The 10,926-nt window shown below is 42.0% G+C and overlaps 1 long non-coding RNA gene across 1 annotated transcript; it reads right to left on the bottom strand.

Moving 5' to 3' along the window:
• Positions 1 to 4,880: 4,880 nt before the first annotated feature.
• Positions 4,881 to 9,051, bottom strand: LOC144987854 (uncharacterized). The gene is made up of 3 exons (XR_013651526.1): positions 8,736 to 9,051; positions 8,437 to 8,651; positions 4,881 to 5,102 (listed from the first exon to the last, which is right to left on the bottom strand). It is a non-coding gene; the product is annotated as an uncharacterized LOC144987854 (long non-coding RNA).
• Between the last annotated feature and the right edge of the window lie 1,875 nt (positions 9,052 to 10,926).

The following is a 10,926-nucleotide window of genomic DNA, read 5'->3' on the forward strand; positions in this document are numbered from 1 at the left end:
AGCTCTGTCACACTTCCTCAGTCCATTTTCTTTAAACAGTCAATGGGCTGAATGTGTGACTTTAGTTTACTCTGTGTATGCTAATAATCTAATACTTCATTTATGTTAGTTGGTTGTGTGTTTTGTTCTCTTTTTATTCTGTCATGTTTTGAGTTTGTGTCCTGTTTATTTCAAAAGGTTTCCTGTTTTGTTGTATCCAGTTTTACTTTGGTCCCCATCTACCCTTTTTGTTGTCCCCTGTGTCTCGTTTGTCTATATGTATTTAAGTCCTGTCTTTCCCTTCTTCCTGTGCTGGTCCATAGTCTAATGTTACTCGGATGTTTCTGCAGTTCTTAGTATTTTGAGTTTGTGTGCCTGCTCTGCAGTGGTGTTTTTGGTTTTTAGTTTTTGTTAATACACCTGTTAGACCTCCTGCCCCCCCCCCCCCCCCTCGTGCTTGGGTACTTCCTCAACCCCCTTTGTGACAAATTTGTATTACATTTTTACTACATTGCATTACTTTCCATATCATTTATACTGTTGTTTTTATTTGTCTATCGTCTATTTATGGTTTAGATTGGACACAAAAGCACATTGAAATACAGAGGAGGCACGATGTAGCTCTGCCATAGCAGACAGGACACTTGTGAGCTTTTCTTTGTTCTTCAGTTGTTGAGATAAAAACTGGGCGGGTGTCTGAGCCAATGTGAGCGCGTGCGTGAGTGCACACAGTTAATTTTTCTTTTTATCCAAAAAAGATTCATCCAGGCTGGTTCCATGTAGAATAATCCATAGATGGTCATCTCTATAGAGTGGGAGTCAAGCTCAAGATTTAGGTTAAATTAATCCACCACACTCCAGTCATTATTTAATTCACATTAAATTTGGTAAAATTAACAGCCACCAGAATCACAATCTGCTTTATTGGCCAAGTACAGTGCATATACAAGGAATTTGGCTTCGGTGTCTAGTACTCTCGTGCAAACCAAGCATGGTAAGGTGATGAAGGTTGTCCACGAATATGTGGCTGCCTGCACTACTTGCTCCTATTCCAAGACGTCTAAGTTTAAAAACATTTTTTTTAATAACATCTATTGAGTCGTAAATTTACAAATTTTTTTCTTGTAAATTTAAGAGAAACAAACTTGTAAATTGACGAGATTGTATCTACTTTTGTTTCAGCTGCTCATAAAGCGTGCACAACCACTCAAGGATGAGGTATACTGTATATATTAAGAACTACAGGAAAAAAACATAAAAACAAAAGTTTCAAATTTGATTGAAAAAAACGTCCATTCTGGGAAGAACCCATTAAAACAGAAAATAACCTTTTGGTTCATCTTGAGTTATTTCAATACAACACCAGAAACAGCTGTCCAACTCAAAATGATGGAAAAGGACAGAAAATTCAATTTCGGTGAGTCGGGGCGGCAGGTGTGTGTGTGCGGCTGCACTGCAGCAGTGACTTGACCTCACCAAGATGGCGGTGCTCCCCTCCCATGAGGAATCACGTGATGTTTCCTCTAGCGATAGAACTTATTGCCATTTTCCACAACCTTGAATAGACTTTTCCATCTGTCAAACACCAGAGTTAAGATAAGTGAGATGATGGAAACACATTCACTTTGATGCAGACTCGTTTCTATTTCTTTCTTTATTCTTTTAACCCTTTACCCTGCGACAGACTGGCGACCTGTCCAGGGCATCCCCTGCCCCCGCCTACAAGTGGCCGGGATAGGCTCCAGCAGCCCTGTATCCCCAAAGGGAAAAATGGATTAGAAGATGAATGAATGAAATCTTTAAATCCAGTAAACACAATAAATTATATTAATTTTATGGATGACAATTATTTTGTAGTAGGAAGCAGCTGTTAGTTTGTTACGGGTCTGGAATCATAAGCAGTGAGTCTAAGTCCCGCCTCTCTCCCTGTTCGTTGTTTTCCCCCGCGTGCAACCCCCCCCTCCCCAGCGTGTTCTACAGCGCAACATACGGTCATTAAAGCAGCAAGGTGACAGGATAGTAGGGGCGCCCTAATTTCTTTCTTTCACTCATTTATTCATTTACTTTTGTTGCAGTTGTTGCTGTTTTCAATTGTTTTCGTTCCTGAACGGTTGTTTGATTGGTGTTTACTTTATTACTGACATATTTTTGTATTAAAGTTTTTACATGTTTTTTACAGTTGATCACATGTTTGCAGTGGATCACATGTTCTTTACACTTTCGCAGCTCTATTTATCTATTATTTATTTATTTATTTAATATGAATGTCATTTTAGATGCCATTTTTTTGCTGTTATTTCTGAATGCTGTTGTAGCTGCCACAGATAACTGAATTTCCTGATAAAACGCAAATTTAATTATAGTCTGGTGGGGGGCGCTCTTGGGGCGCCCTACGAGATCGCCGCTGAATGTCTTTCAAGACAAACGTTCCAACCCACAACACTACAGACCAGTCTGGTCGGCGTTCACAGCTGCAGACACGCCCCCTCCGCGCGCTCAGGCTGCTGTCTTCCTCCTGCCTATTCGCTATCTGACGGTGTTAAGGCACCACGACAATCTTAGAGCATCATAGTTATTTTACTAAAACACAGAGAGCCGCAGCACAGGGAGGGAAGACCCGCATGCGGGTCACTCCATACGCCCCACAGTACGCCCCACAGTTAGAATAATGAGACACATGGACATCCGGTTATGTGAATGAAAGTAACGCAGGGGTCCTCCACACCCAAATGCGCCTCTGAGCTCCTTGCAATATGAAACTCCGCTTTGCCGGTAAATGACAAGAATCTGATTTTGAGTCACCAAAAGGTTCAAAATGTCTTTGTTTTTGAAACATATCCGGAAATAAAGCTTCACAAAGCTTTATTTAAAAAACACTCCCAATTTTACAAGATTCTTTCTCATAAATTTACGGCTAGATAGTTTAACAGTTATGATGTTTTTGTCTTGTAAATTTACGCCTTAAAAGTTGGAATTTAACAATTTGTTTGTAAACTGGCCCACGTGGTTTGTATTTGAATAAAAACAAAAGGTCCTCAAAGTTTAAATAGTCTGTTGAATTACAGACCGATTGCCCTTTCCAGCAACATTTCAAAAATTTTAGAATATGTTTTATTGACTAGACTCGAAGTGCATCTTTTAACAAGTGAGAATCAATTTGGTTTTAAAAAAAGTCTCTGCACTGATATGTGTATCTACGCGTTACAGGAGATAGTTGGGAAATACCTGCATCTGAATACATCTGTATTTTTGTGTTTTATTGATGCCACCAAGGCCTTTGACAGGGTCAACCACCTCAAGCTTTTTCAGAAGTTAATTAATCGAGGAGTGCCCAAATACCTTGTACGATTCCTGGCTTTCTGGTACGCTAATCAAACAATGGTAGTCAAATGGGGCAATGTCTTATCAGAGCCTTTTTATGTAAGCAATGGTGTACAACAGGGGGGATCCTCTCTCCATTTCTATTCAATGTGTATATTCATGATCTATCCACTAATCTGAATCTGTGCAAAACTGGGTGTGTTGTTGGATGTCAAACCTTTAATCATCTTATGTATGCTGATGACCTTGTCATTTTTAGCCCCTACAGTGCTGGGTTACAAACACTTTTAAAAGTTTGTTCTGACTATGGCAGAGACTTTGATATAAACTACAATCCCTCCAAAAGCAAAGTAATGATTGTAAGGACCAAAGACGACAGAAATGTAAACTTTCCTGTTTTTAAGCTTTGTGGAACGCCTCTGGAACAAACCTCATCTATCAAATACCTTGGACATTTCATTACTGATGATTGGAGGGATGATAGAGACATTCAGAGACAGTACTGTAAACTCTATGCTCAGGCAAACATGCTGATGAGAAAATTCCGTACTTGTTCTCTTCAAGTGAAGTGTTCGCTATTCAGAGCTTACTGCACTCCTCTGTATACGGCCCCTCTTTGGTGGAACTATGGACGTGGGACATTCCGCAAATTCTTAGTGGCCTATAATGATGCTTTTAGGCTTCTGCTACAGGTGCCCAGGTGGTATAGAGCCAGTCAGCTGTTTGTGGATGCTCACATCCCCACCTGTGAAGCACTACTGTGTAAGCTTACATACAGCCTTATGGAACGCCTGGTCAAATCTAAGAACTCAATTATCATGTCTCTGACTGATCCCAAAAGAAGCTCATGCTGCTACACTTCTGCCCTGAGGAAACGCTGGATACAGCGATTATACTCTTTTTAATTTATATCTTTTTACTTTTTATTATGTATACTGTATTTGTATCTTTTTTCTATGGACCACATCTGAGTCTGAAATAAAAGTGTGTTACGTTAGACGAGTCAAAATGGCGGCGGCAAGACACAGCGATGCATCGTCATCCAAAGTATTACCTTCAACAATAGGTTGGTAACCCGGTAAGATATACAAAATTGATTCTAAAATATAAATATGCAACACACTTAATTGTGACGTATCATTTCAGTGAAAAATTACGGCCCTATTTGAATGATTTTGTTCAAAGTGAAGATTTGGTAAAAAGCTAGCTTGCGAACAAACGGCTGTTTAAGGAACGTTAATGCTAATAATACATATTTCGAAGGCCATTAAACCGATTATATCATGGAAACTTACTGAAGAAGGAAAAATTCAACAAGTTTTAGTCCTTTATTATTATTAATATTCTTGATTGCTTTTTTTCCACAAATAGTGGTTACGTGGTGGGCGCGTTTTTGTGTTACCGTGACAATCAGTCGCTGTTTTCGGAGTGAAAAAAAAAAGTTAATAAAGAAACTGTCTTAAAGAACTGAAGCTGTTTTCCACCCCCTTTTTTTAACCCGCTCTAAGGGTTCCAACTGGGAAATGAACAAACCCGCAACCTCATTTTGAAAAGATGTGGAGGACAAAGCAGACACAGCAGTCATTAACACAACTTTTTGTTTCTTTTTGGACATAGGTTCAATGCTATTGTTCTTATAAAATGAATTATCCTTTTTTTTCCAGATATCCCAGATATTGTGGACGCCACTACTCCAGCGGTGGTGTCCGTATCCGGTTTCCGGAGGTAAGTGCCTGAACCTCTGTTCACTGAGCTGAAGGCTGGCTGTAGTGATGGGATGTTGAAGCCTCAGCTGCGTTTACCTGGACAAAAGTAATCGTTATGAAGGCTTGATCAGAATAAAAATGCGTCATGTAAACATTCATTTTAAATGATTGATCTTTATGTTAAGTCTCTGGTGTAGTGGTACAAGGTAAACAGAAGTTTACTAGTGCTTTCAGAGACACAGATGAGCTCCTTCCTTAAGGTGTCTATATCATGTCAAATCCACTTTTTGAATGTAACATCAAGTTAAGTCCTCTCCAAAAACAGCTGGTATTTTGATCCATTCAAACATTTCTACGTATTCCTCTAAAACCTCTTCTCTGGGTAACAAGCCCCCCCAATTCATGAAAACAAGCGCGTTGTCATACATATGCAAAAATGCAGCTGTGAAAAATAAATAAAATAAAATAAAATAAATAAATAAACTGTTCTTAGGTCTGCTGTCCCCTTTGTCTCTCTTTAGACCTCTATTCTTCAGGAGGAAGACGCTTGGCACAGGATTTATAATCAGTGATGACGGTGATGTAATCACCAATGCCCAAGTCGTCCGGGGACCTGCAGAGTGCAGGTGAGCGACAGCAACGTAGTTTTACCAAAACTTCAATTTGTCATAGTTTGAAGAACAGGAAATAGGTCTGATTGTGTTCTCACTGATTTCCAGGTGGAGCTTGAAAGTAAACAGAAATTTGAAGCCACCATCAAACGTGTGGATGAGGAGGCCAACATCGCCCTCATCCACATTAAAACATCTGTGAGAATGTGAGCTCTTCCTCTCCCTTTTCCCCTTTCCTTCCTTCTTTTCAACCCACTTCACTTTATTTAGAAAGAGTCAGTTCACAGCTATGGTTGTCTCAAGGCACTACCCAAAACACGAGAAAAATCCAATCAACTTTGCTCATTGCAGTTGTCTTATTCAAAGTATTTAATCAGCCACCCAATGAGAGAGGCATTAGAGAAAAATAAGGATCATAAAGAACATTATAGGACAAAAAAGACATCCCAGTAAGAATGGTTAGTTATCAGACCAATAGAACAACTGAGTAACAGCTGTTTATTTCTTTCTTAAACATCTATGGGTTTTGGCTTGCTGTGACCAACAGGTACTTCCTGTTTGGAACGCAAAGGGGAGGGGTCACTAAGTCCAGTTCTCTAATACAGTCATGGGCAGGGGAAGAAAGCTTTCTCTTAGTCTCTTTGTTCTTGTTTGAAAAGGATCTGTGTCGCCACCTAGAGGTGGTCCAGTAGAGGTGATATCAGAGGTGGAAGCTGTCTCTGCTGATGTTCTGGGCTTTACTGAGGGAGTGGGAGCTGTGTCTAGGATCTGCTCAAATCTGCGATGTCTTCATCGTCTTCCACAGATGAAGCTGCCCATCCCGCAACTCTGCAGCTCCCCAGCTGTGCGGCCAGGCCAAGCAGTCCTGTCATTGGGCAACCCTCCCTGCATTGATGTCACCATGGGGATAGTGAGGGGGAGACGGTCCCTCAGACAAAACATATTACAGCACAGGGCCTTCACTACCGTGAGCTCCCACTGTGGTTTGGTCAGTGTGTCTGTGAGGATCGTTCAGAACTTACTCACTGCAGCTTCTCCCTCTTTTCTTTTAGGAAGAATTCTCGGGGGGGCCGCTGGTAAATATGATGAGTGATGTTTATCTGAGCAGAAGCTGGATTCTGACATTCAGAGCATGACACTGATTAGTCATTAAGAATCGTAAAGGAAACAGGAAACCCTGTCGGTGCAGACGTGTCACTTCCTGTATGTATGTGCAGTGAAGGTCAATCCAAACTGTCATCTGTACAATGAAGATGACTGGGTTCTACTCACTCACTGGTTTAACTAAATGGGTCCAGGTCATTTTTTTTTTCAGAACCAAATTGCTTTTTTATGTCCTTCTGTAGTTCTGGACTGAAAGACCAGATTGTTTTAGCGCGCACATCGTACCTGATGAAAATGAATTTTGGTCACAGTGAACAACCCATGGTCATGGATTGATGGCCACGTTCAAATGCACACTGATGGCAGGGATTGACCACACACGGATGTGTGAACGTAAAGCCCACAGAGACTCTGATCTTATTCCTGACCCTTCTTCTGTTGCCTAATAACATTCTTTTTTCTGTCGTATGGCTATGCAGGACGGGGAGGTGATTGGAGTGAACAAGGAGAACTAAAAAGCCGGGATCTCCTTGGCGGTCTGCGCTGAAGATGTTCTTCAGTTTTTGGTAGGTTTGTCTCGTCAGCCACAGCCTTCTCTCAGTTCGTCATCGCAATGTTTATCTCTAATATCGCGAGTTTTCCTCATCATGCATTCCTATTCTAATCTATTTTCAAAGTGTTCCCATCAGTTAGTTATGATTATTGTGAGAGCGAGAGCTCTCTGTTTACATTTTCTCCCGCCAGCTTTCAGCCCTTCAAACCCCAAACCTAACAGTAGTGGTGCAACAAAAAGGGGCGGAGCAGGAAGACTGCGGCCCGTTGGTTGTAGCAGCTACGTCACACCTACAAGCTTTTCTAAAAGGCATTTTTTCATCTACTCCTGATTCACAACAATTTGAAAAAGAAATAGTCAGAAATGCCGTTTGAATCTTAACTTTCTTTTAATATGTCCTCCATATTTTTTGCTGATGTTCTCACCACAGATGTTTTCAATCAGCAGCAGGTTTTAGAAGTTCTACGTGTTGAAGTTTAGTTTAGATGCTGTGATGCGTTCATGGTCATCGCTGGTGGTTCGGTTGAAGACCAAAGACCATTTCCTGTTTTTGTGTGGATATGCAGATGAAAATGTGTCATGAACACAAAGCACAACAACTTCTTGTACTTTTCCCACAACGATTGAAGATGTTCAGTAAATCCAGACAGTCGTGGCTACAGTTATCTCCTCATTCTTTGGTAGAAACTCCTCTGATCTGGACTTTGTCTGTCTCTGCAGAATTCTGCCTCAGCAGCTGCACCTCCACCCTGACCTGCTGCTCTTCTTCTTCCCGTCCCTCTGATCTGTATGGTGGAGCCATTCATTTTAAATCTGTTCATTTTAAATCTGTTCATTTTAAATCCATTTATTTTAATTCTGTTTGAATCTTTCCCTGATCACAATTTTTCATCTTCAATCTGATTTTATTAATGGTTTTAACGTGTTTATTGTTAACATGTTGTGATTTCATTGCTTTCTTTCCATTTGTACAGTGTCCTTGCGTGTTCTGCAAGGCGCTTTTAAACAAATGTATTATTACTATTAATTATTATTTTTATGCAATAACTGAACATTTCAATAGTTTTGAACTTTATCTTGGTGTTTTTTAAATTAATAAAGTTTAAAGAAAATGAAAATAAAAATGAATTTGTGTTGTTTTCCACTAAATTGTCATTCTTACCTGGTCCTGCCCATCCAGTGGTAACCATGACAACACCAGAAGCAGGTAGGTTCCCTTCTTCTGCCCCATCAGTACTGGGAAGACAGGCTGCGTTGGTTTTGGGGTCAAAGGTCAGACCCTTGGTGCTGGGCAGCTTCAGCAATATCAGGTTGTGACCGCCACTCTGTCCCCTGAACTTCCCTGAACTTCCTGTCACCTGCCAAGACCACGTAGTCCTGGGGGAGGAGCTATTTAGACATTCTTGTTTGGCTTTGAGAGTTAATTAATTTAAATATTAGAAAATTTGCATAATTGATTACCAAAATGCCAGTTTTTGCGTATTTGATTGCAAATTGTGCTTTCCTCTTCATGGCTCCTCCTCTGGCCCTCCACCATCTTCCTTAACCCACAGCTCAGCTCCTCAGGCCTGGTCTTCACTGCCGCCTCGTGGGGTTTAGAGTCACACTTCACCCCTGCGTCTGCAGCCCTGGATGTTCCGCCCCAGAGAGGGGCACTCCCCCAGGAACTCCTCCTTCCCTGTGCACCTCAGCTGGTCCAGGTGGAGGGGTCCTTTCCCCTGACCAAAGCCTCCTGCTGCTGTCGCTCTGCCACCGAGGAGGAGGCGTGGGAGACACGAGTCATTCTTGAAATATTTTTCCCTGAGCTCTCCATGTTTACACAAACCTGTGTCCCAGTTGTCTGCACATCACAGCCGCGTTCAGGTCGTTCCAACCAGAGTGCCCCCAGTCTCCATGGAAATAAACCTCAACTCGCCCTTCTTTCCTGCTGCTGCCACCCACCAGCCGCAGAAATAAACCTAATTCATATTCATGTCTGATCTGGAATTCTTTTCAGTAAAAACACAGTTTACGTTCAAAAATCTAATTTTTTGATAGAGTTTTAATCCTGAAGTACACACTTGTGGAAGGTGAAATGACCGACACCTCCTTGTTCTCCTGACTGGATCTCCCTCTGCAGCGAACCCCAACGTCTTCACTGTGGGAGCAGTCGGTCCGTCCCGGGATCCCGTGACGACATCCAGAGGGGAGGTCTCTGATCCTTTACAGTGGACGTCGTCCAGGAGAATCAGCCTTTGCCAAATAACTCATCTGTGACGACCTCTGCATGACCCCTGGAAGTGCAGAACAACTTCAAGTCTGCTTAGATATTTGGTCATAAGAAAGAAAAGTAATCTTATCAAGGAAGTTTTTCAGGATCAAAATAATAATCGTTTAAAAAAATTTGGATTGCACTGGGATGGTTTGGACATGTTGAAAGAATGGGAAGGGAGCAATTGGGGAAAAAAGTAAACAAATCTGATGTGAGTGGAGTGAGAATGAGAGGAAGACCACGAATGGGATGGACAGAGGGATGACTGTGGTGCAGGGGAGAGAGGCTGCTCAGGACAGGGATGGATGGAGAGAGTTTGTGTATGAATGAATGGATGGGTGTGGCAGAGGTCTGGTCTTGTGAAGTGGCAAGGGGAAACCAGCCTTGGCTGAGGCCCTGCTGTGGAGGTGCCCACACTGGGCTTTGCAGCTGACAGTGTGGTGTGGCTTAGACCAGGCCTTAGACCAGTCACACACACACACTGAAGGAGGAGGGTGTGGGGAAGAGAAGGAGGGAGTTAAGAATGTGTGCCCTGTCTAGGCTACCCCACTTTGGTGGGACAATGCCTGGGTATATAGATAGATTAAAAAAGTTAGTCTTGTTGGCTAGAATTTTCTTCTTAAAATAAATTTTTTCTTACCAAAATGTCAGATTTTATTGTGGCTTTTTATCATTTTTAATTGAATAATTTTTGATTTTTCATTGTGTATGGTTTAAAATCAGCATTGGAGGCTCCAGAAAAGTTGGGATGAGGAAAAAACGTTGGGAAAAAAAACTGTATTTGCGTACTGTATATGTTGGCATTACATTTTCTTCTTGTATTTAACAACACTAAGGGGAGCCGGTTTAACTCATGCTGGTTTGTGGCGCCTTCCGTCCGTGAAACCAGGGTTCAACTCCAGGCTGCTCCCTGTTCCCTTCTCTACCTCCGTGCCAGTTCCAAGCCCAGTTTGAGAAGGTTGCGTCAGCAAGGGCATCTGGCATAAAAACATTGCCAAGTTTACCATGCGACTCGTTCACTGTGGCAACCCCTGATGGGAGAAGCTGAAAGAGGGAGAAGGGGAGCCAGGTTTGCAGCACCTTCCAACTGTGAAACCAGTGTTCAAATCCAGGCTGCTTCCTATTCCCTTCTCTGCTTCTGTGCCGGTCCCAAGCCCAGACAAGTTGAGAGGGTTGCATCAGGAAGGGCATCCAGTGTAAAACATTGCCAAGTTACCATGCAACTCATCCTCAAAAGAGAGGTTGTTTCACTGTGGCAACCCCTGATGGGAAAAGCCAAAAGTGAAAGAAGATTTAAGAACACTAAGAATTTCCATTGGTAGAAGAAGAGAACTGGACTTAGTGACCCCTCCCTTTTGCATTCTAAACAGGAAGTACTTGCTGGTCACAGCAAGCCAAAAG

The sequence above is a fragment of the Oryzias latipes genome, chromosome 19, assembly GCF_053564925.1.
Source record: "Oryzias latipes strain Hd-rR chromosome 19, Olatipes_Hd-rR_3.1".
Lineage (NCBI taxonomy): Eukaryota > Metazoa > Chordata > Actinopteri > Beloniformes > Adrianichthyidae > Oryzias > Oryzias latipes.